Raw genomic sequence first — 7,648 nt, 5'->3', positions numbered from 1 at the left:
GGGCTTTAGAGTTAAAAAGAGAAGGGTCCCCATGCACGAGGCTAAGTGAGTGACTTTAGCTTAAGAATAAAAGTAATATGGCAGCGTGCAGTGGCTCACGCATGTAATCCCAGCACTTTGAGAGGCTGAGGCAGGAAGATCATTTGAGGCTAGGAGTTTGAGACCAGCCTGGGCAATGTAGTCAGACCCTATCTCTACAAAAAATTAAAAAAGAAAAAAATTAGCTGAGCTTAGTGGCATGTGCTTGTAGTTCCAGCCCCTCAGGACTCTGGGGTAGGAAGATCACTTGAGCCAGGAGTTAGAGGCTGCACTGAGCACCGCACACTGCCTTGTGCCACTGACTCCAACTGGGGCAACAGAACCGGACCCTGTCTCATAAATAAATAAGTAAATAATAACAGAATGAAGGCCTTGTGGCTTCATGAGGATCTTGTGAACATGTGAGATCGTACGGTATGTGTGCTAACTACATAGTTGCTATTGTTACATTTCATTCTCATGGGCTTCCTTTGCCAATCTTTTACTTCAGAGTTTGTGTTAAGGGGTCTGGGTTGGGTTAAATTTATCAGTGTCTTCTGAAGGACAAGAGTCATGGTTACAGATGTTTTCTGACAATTCCAAATTTTATGAATTCCCCACTTAAAAGTCTTGTTCGTGCCCCCAGCTGCCTCCTTCTCTTCTGAGGGCTAAAGGCCTCTTGTTGGAGGCAGGCCAGCAATGACAAGTTTGTCAAGGCTACAGCTGCAGAGGCTCATAGGAGGAGCCCAGGACCTCTCAAGACGCGGTGCCCACAGAGTTCTGGAGTGTAATTAACAGGACAGCAGCTGTGGAGACTTGGGCTGACTGAATGCTGGTGTCGAAGGACACTCTCCCTTTACCCCACTCTGTGCCAGTGTGCCTCTTATTTCTCCCTGGGCTACAACTGTTATTAACATTCAGATTTTGGAGATAATGGTTTTAATTAAACTACTTTGCTGTTTACTACTGTTTCGGGAATTTGCTAATTAATCTTTATGTAATTGTTTTTGCAATGGTTGTACAGCAAAAGTTCTTAAATCATAAGTTAAGCCTCTTGCAGAGAATCTAATTTTTAATCAGAATCCCATGTTAGTAAGTGACAGTGGGGATGGGGAATTAACTAATTGAAGTCCCTGCTCCATGGAGGTTGTCTGTCTTCAACCCGTCAAGTTGGCTGTGCTGTGCAGAGCCCTCTCCCTGCATCTCCCCATGGTCTCTGCATTTCGATGGTGCTGAAGGAACCGTGGATGTCCATGTATTAGGGTAATAATTCTGATGCTTTCTTTGTAGGGGATATGTCTCTAAAAGGGCTGTTCCTCACAGAAGTCTCAGGCCACCTTCAATTAAACCCAAGCCTCTTCCTCTTCTACTGGAGCCCCTGCGAGTAAAGTCTGTGGAAATCACATCTGTTGAATTTTGGAGAAGGGTAATGAAGTGTTGAAAGGTGTTTCAGGCTATCCCACAACATTTGATATGGAAAAAGAAGCATTTCTAATGGAAACTGGAGGGAATTGCTCTTCAACTCCTAAAATAAGAATAAGAGACTTCAAGTACATCTGGAGCTTGTTTCCCTACTGTCTTACTATCTTAGCCTGTTTATGCTGCTATAACAGGATACCAGAGACTAGGTAATTTACAAAGGAAAAATTTAATTGGCTCACAGTTCTAGAGGCTGGGCAGTCCAAGATCAAGGGGCTACATCTGGTGGCAGCTTTCTCGCTGCATCACCTGTGGCAGAAGGCAAGAGGGCAAAAGACGGAGAAAAAGCAAGAGATGGAACTCGCAGCCTCAGGTCCTTTTATAATAGACATTAATCCATTCATGAGTGTGGAGCCCCCATGACCTAGACACCTCCCATTAAGCCCCACCTCCTGACACTGTTGAGTTGGGGATTACGTTTCTAATACATGCTTTGTGGGAAACACATTCAGACCATCACATCTGCCTAGGCCAGTGTCCATCTGTCTCTGATTCAGGGTTCTGATCCCAAGACTCATGGAAGAGACAAACTACAGATTAGACAGAACAGTCTAATCTTCCTCCTGGTATTAGTCCCCAGGAACAGGCATGTAATCTCAGCAGTGCTCACCTCTGCCTGAAAGGTAGGACTAGCAGAGAACTCCACCAAGCAGTACAGTGCTCAGGTTAGAAGCATGAAATTCGAAACCAGACTTCCTGGGCTCCAAGCCTGACTCTGCCACTCTTAGCTCTGTGACCTTTGATGAGTTACCCAACTTCTCTGGGCCTGTTTCTTCCTCTGTAAAATAAGGGTTTGTAAGAGTGCATGTCTTATAGTACTGTTATAATAAGCAAATGGGATGAAACAAGAAAGTCTTAGTACACTGCCTGGCACACAGTCATGCATATTATTATAATCCATTAAGCAATTTTATCCATGTTTTTGTTTTCAACTTCTACCATACTGCATGCTGGGTCTCACAGAGAGATTGCCTAATTTGCTCATAGCTATAATCTTCTTGCCACCAAATATTTCTTTCCTATCGTGCTTTCCTATGTTGGGAGATAGTCTGATTTTGCTTCATCTGTGATCTCAAGTATGTTTAGGGGACTGCTAACTTTAAGCACACATTTGCCATAGAAGGATAGTTCAGGGGTGGCAGGTACTAAGTATCTTTTCTTATACCTGTGGAAGAACTCACTCATGCACCACAGCACTCTTGTTCACCAGGTGTGAGTCCAGCCTGAACTCCTTCTCAATACACTGCCTCAGCATTCAAGAGTCAGAGTCTTAACCCAGGAAACAGAGCCCCAAGCAGAGCAGACATGCTAATGCTTTATTGGGAGGTGCAATCCCAACAACCAAAGTAAGGGACATAGGGAAATAAAGCAGGAAGGAGAGAAAGCAAATACAAGGTCATATGTTACCAGGATGGCCACAGTTTCTCTAGAGCTCCAGCTGGTTGCTCAAGTCATGTGGGACATCTCCAGGGAAGACATGTGAAACATGTGAAACACAGTGGCTCAGAACAGTCCGTCATAGGGGAGGAAGGCCAGATGATTTATCTGCTGGCTTTTTTCCATTCTCTGTCTCCTACTGGTCAAAGTTCATGTTACGGACCATCAATGCCTTGCATGACCAGGTTGTGTTAATTGTGCTAACCAGCCTCCCTGTCCCAGGACAGCCATTGAGGAGGCCAAAGCCTCTATGAATCCAGTGGAGTTAAGCTAGGGGCACAAAAACTGTTTTCGGTCCCAGCACAGCAAGTGCAGTGGGAGCCATGCAAGCCTGGCAGACTCCCCAGGGGAGGCTGAGCACACTTGGGTGGCAAAGAGTCAGGCCACAAGCAGTGGTGCATCTACGAGAATTTAGCCAAAGTTCCGGAAGCTGTAATTGCTGAGTAGAGCTGGTGGCTCATAGACTGGCTTCTGTGAAATTGGCATGTGGCACAAAACCAATCGTGGCATCCAATGTTTCATTGAGAAATATCCCAGGAGGCCAGACGTGGTGGCTCACATTGTAATCCCAGCACATTGGGAGGCCAAGGTGGGAGGATTGCTTTAGGCCAGAAGTTTGAGACCAACCTGGGCAACATAGTGAGACCCTGTCTTGATAAAAATAAAAGAAAATTTAAATAAAAAATTTTAAAAAGGGAATAGCCCAAGGGCTTTGGTCTTCAAAGTCTTTGTCCCATTTCTTTATTATTTCCATCTCTTTTCCCTAGTTCCTTAACTTTTTGCTAGAGTGCAGGGACCACCCTGCTTAGGGTATGAGATATTCATTAACCTCTTATCCCAGACCCTAGAGGCCCATGATGGGACCACATGGGAGAGGAACAGGGTGGCCACTGATTTCAAACTGAGACACCCTGACGTCAGCTTCTGTGTCCTCTCTGCTGTACTATATTCCTCTCTTCATCTCTCACGATTTTCTTCCACCTGTTGAGGTTGTATCTCATATCCAGCATCTCACCTAATGGTCTCTGGCCACACTGTCTTTTTTCAGCTCCCAGCAAAGACAACACTTTGTGCTGAGATGTGTTTGGAAAACAACTCCACTCCTCTTTGTCTGGCAAACTCCTGCTCATCCTGCCAGTCTTAGCTTCAGAAAGACCAGCCCAGACCCCACCATATAAGTCTGTGTTGTCCATCACATCGTATCATCTTTCTTCATCTGTAGGAGAATATTTATTGGAGCAATTACTGAATTCACATCTGTGTCCTCCACCAAGCTGTATGCCCCCATGAAAGCAGGGAATATGATTATTCCTGCTTTCATGTGTCGCTGGCTCCTGCCCTCTGGTTCATAATAAATGTCACACACACCCACACACATGCACACTCACAATAAAAGAATAAGTGAAGAAATAGGTGAACACCTGGATCTCTCTAACTTTTTGGTCCTTTGTCTCCATAAGCCTGGAGGCTGACAAGCTAATAATTCCTACAGCAAGTGCGGGGCTGCTATCATTGTCTCTAACGGTTGTCCTGATGGCCTTTCAGAAAGTAATTGACTTTAATTATGCCCTAAACTGACCCTTTGAGTAGAACTGAAGAATAACTGAAGAGAGAAAAATGATTCAGAATGGTCCTGTTGGGTCCAATTATCAGTAGAGAAAGGGAGTGAGGATGAGGCCTGGATAAACCTGGGCTCCCCGGCATGAACCACACTGTCTGCTCATTACGTGTTCCCTGCAGCTTGTCTGGGCTTTTGGGAAACTCGTCTGTCTAGTATTCATGCCCATTTATCTTCCCTGACAGAGGTGGCAGGAATAGGCTCCGAGTTGTGAAAACATAGTGGAAATTCCAGGCCCAAAAGATCAAGTGTCAACAATAGCTGTTATTCCTCTACCAGTGCCAAAATCTATACTTCTCCAGGTTTGGGACAGCAGGTGTTATTTGAGTAGCCCTGACCCCAGGGCCAGAGGACAAGGGGGTAGTTGTCAAAGTTCTCTGCCTCTGATCTTATTATAAAGTGTGATCTGGTCAGAGTTCTCTGCCTCTGATCTTATTATAAAGTGCGATCTGGTCAAAGTTCTCTGCCTCCGATCTTATTATAAAGTGTGATCTGCCTACAGAGAATGAGGAAGAGATTACCATGGACCTCAAGGGACCCAGTGGAAAAAACCATGTGCAGAAACGGAACCACCCCCTTGGCTGTTAGATGGCAGAGTCCCTATTACATACAGCTGTAATTAGGGCCTGAAGAAGAGGATGTATAGGCCTCCTGGTGAGCCAGTCGTCCCTGGCCTGCTGACCCTGGGCACAGAAGTTTATAGGGAGCACAGATCGGTATCCATAAGGGATGGTGCACCTGTCTAAAATTTCAGAAAGTTGATGTTTTCTTCACTTTCTATCTACTGGGGCTCCATGCACCCAGCTCGGTTTGTTTTGCAAAGAGCAATCTGTTCTTTTCTCTTAAAACTTCTGGGACCTGTTGGCGAGCTTGCCATATTCTCTCTTCATCCCTCTGTTCAAAGAAGCCTGAAGAGTTGACTCAGATACCTTGAGCTCTTTGCTGTGAGCATCAGAAGATCCAGAGAGATCTACTCTCTTTGTTCTTCTTTCAAAGCCCACCTTCCTTTTGAACTCAAATAAGGCGAGGGCTGTGTACATCCCCTTGTATAATTATCAGAGGTGTCCAGGGTGATTTTTTGTTTTTGTTTTTTAACACTGGGAACTCTGACACCCTTCTTTTTTGTCTCCGATTGGGTGGGCTATTGCTTGCTACTTGCACTCCTTAGTTAAGAAAAATCCCTCTACAGCAAACCCTCAGGAGAATGTCTTAAAACTCTGGTAAAATCTCTGGAAAGTTTGGAATAGATGAGCAGATACAAGGACTGTACAGAAACATCCTGTCTTCACAGAGTCCTTTTCAATCATCTCTTCCTTTACATTCACTGGAAATGTTTATAATTTAGGATGAGCAATAAATGGAGCATAATGCATCTCTCTGCTTGTGAGAATGAATTTCGTGCCTACTGAGGGTTCTTCGCCCAATGAAATCTTCAACAAAATGAGGGTGAAAAGACTCATAAATGTGTTCTGTGTCCTGCGGGGAGAGGGATATACATTGTCATTTTTATGCCGTGCATAAAAAGCTCCAAGCTCCCCAAGTTACAGGAGATATTATTTTTGCAGAGGCCAATATGGGGATTATTAAATTCCTTTGTTTATGTTTCCTAAAATAAAAATTTTACTACAGATTTCATATATGTTCAAAAGTAGAGAGAATAGTATAGTGATCCGCGCCCCCATGTACTAATCACCCAGCTTCAACAATTATGGATGAATGGCCATATAAAAATTCAGATTTTAATAATTTGATCTATAAATATTTCAGTATGTATCTATACAAATGTTTTTGTACAATTGTACAAAATGTACAATGTACAAACGTACAAATGTACAAATGAGGTACAAATACCCGATTTTAAGAAGTTATACCCACAATACAATTTTTTACACCTAAATTATTAATAATTCCTTAATATCATCAAACATGGAGTCAGTGTTCACATTTTCCCAATTGTCATATGGCTGCTCTTAAAATTTTTACACAGTTTGTTTGAACCTGGGGCCAAAACAGACCCACTCATTGTAATTGATGGGTATAACTCTTATGTTTCTTTTAATTTACCTTCTCCCTCTGTATTTTTTATTTCTGGCAGTTTTTTTTTTCAATGTTGGTGTTTTTGAAGAATCTAGACATTTTGTCCTGGAGAGTGTCCAACAATCTGAATTTTGTGAATTTTGCCCCATGGAGACATTTCCCGTGCTCATCTCTCTCCTACATTTTCTCTATATCCATAAGCCAGTCCAGATGCTTGATCAGGTCCAGGTTTAATATTTTGTGACAAGACTGCTTTAGAGGTGGTGCTGTCTGAGTTTCATAAGGCCTTATTGTGTGATGTTAACAGCCATCAATGATTACATCATAATCTGTCACCTCACAGAAGGTTACCCATGGGGATAGTCTAGTCTCATCGCACCTTCTTCATTTGTCAGCTGGAATATGCTCATGAAAAGAAACTTTCCCTTATCAGTTTTGTGGTTCCACTGAGAAAGTGTGCATAATAGGGAAGGCATTACACATGCTTTGGTTTTCCCCTTTATGTGCAAGGCTTTTTTAAATTAAATTTTTAATTTCAAGATAATTGTAGATTCACATGAAGTTTTAGAAAATAAATACAGAAAGGTCCTGTGCACCCTTTACCCTGCTTACCCCCCATGGTACCACATTACAAAGCCATAATACAATACACAGCCAGGAAGCTGACATTAGCCCAGCCAAGATTCCAAACACGTCCATCACCACAAGGCTCCCTCCTGCTGCCCTTTCATAGCCACACTTCCCGGACTCCTGCCCACCAGTCCCCAATCCCTGGCAACCACCAATCTGTTCTCCATTTCTATAATTTTGTCATTTTACGAATGTGGAACAAAAGGAATTATATAGTCTATGACTTTTAGGGATTGGCTTTTCTCACTTAACAGAATTACCTGGAGAGTCATCCAAGTTACTGCATTTGTCAATAATTCATTGCTTGTTATTGGTGAGTAGAATTTCATGGTATGGATGTACCATCAGGTGCTAATAATCTGTTCACCCATTGAAGATCATCTGATTGTAGGTTTTTTAATGTGCTTACTTGCCATTTATTACATTACT

At 43.1% G+C, this 7,648-nt stretch overlaps 1 long non-coding RNA gene across 1 annotated transcript; it reads right to left on the bottom strand.

Moving 5' to 3' along the window:
- Nucleotides 1-1,068: 1,068 nt before the first annotated feature.
- LOC100936519 (uncharacterized) lies at nucleotides 1,069-6,851 on the bottom strand. The gene is made up of 7 exons (XR_008516765.2): nucleotides 6,617-6,851; nucleotides 5,164-6,028; nucleotides 3,950-4,150; nucleotides 2,905-3,585; nucleotides 2,108-2,275; nucleotides 1,680-1,746; nucleotides 1,069-1,409 (listed from the first exon to the last, which is right to left on the bottom strand). It is a non-coding gene; the product is annotated as an uncharacterized LOC100936519 (long non-coding RNA).
- Between the last annotated feature and the right edge of the window lie 797 nt (nucleotides 6,852-7,648).

The sequence above is a fragment of the Pongo abelii genome, chromosome 20 (assembly GCF_028885655.2).
Source record: "Pongo abelii isolate AG06213 chromosome 20, NHGRI_mPonAbe1-v2.0_pri, whole genome shotgun sequence".
NCBI classification, from domain to species: domain Eukaryota; kingdom Metazoa; phylum Chordata; class Mammalia; order Primates; family Hominidae; genus Pongo; species Pongo abelii.
This window is presented reverse-complemented; position numbering and strand designations above follow the sequence as displayed.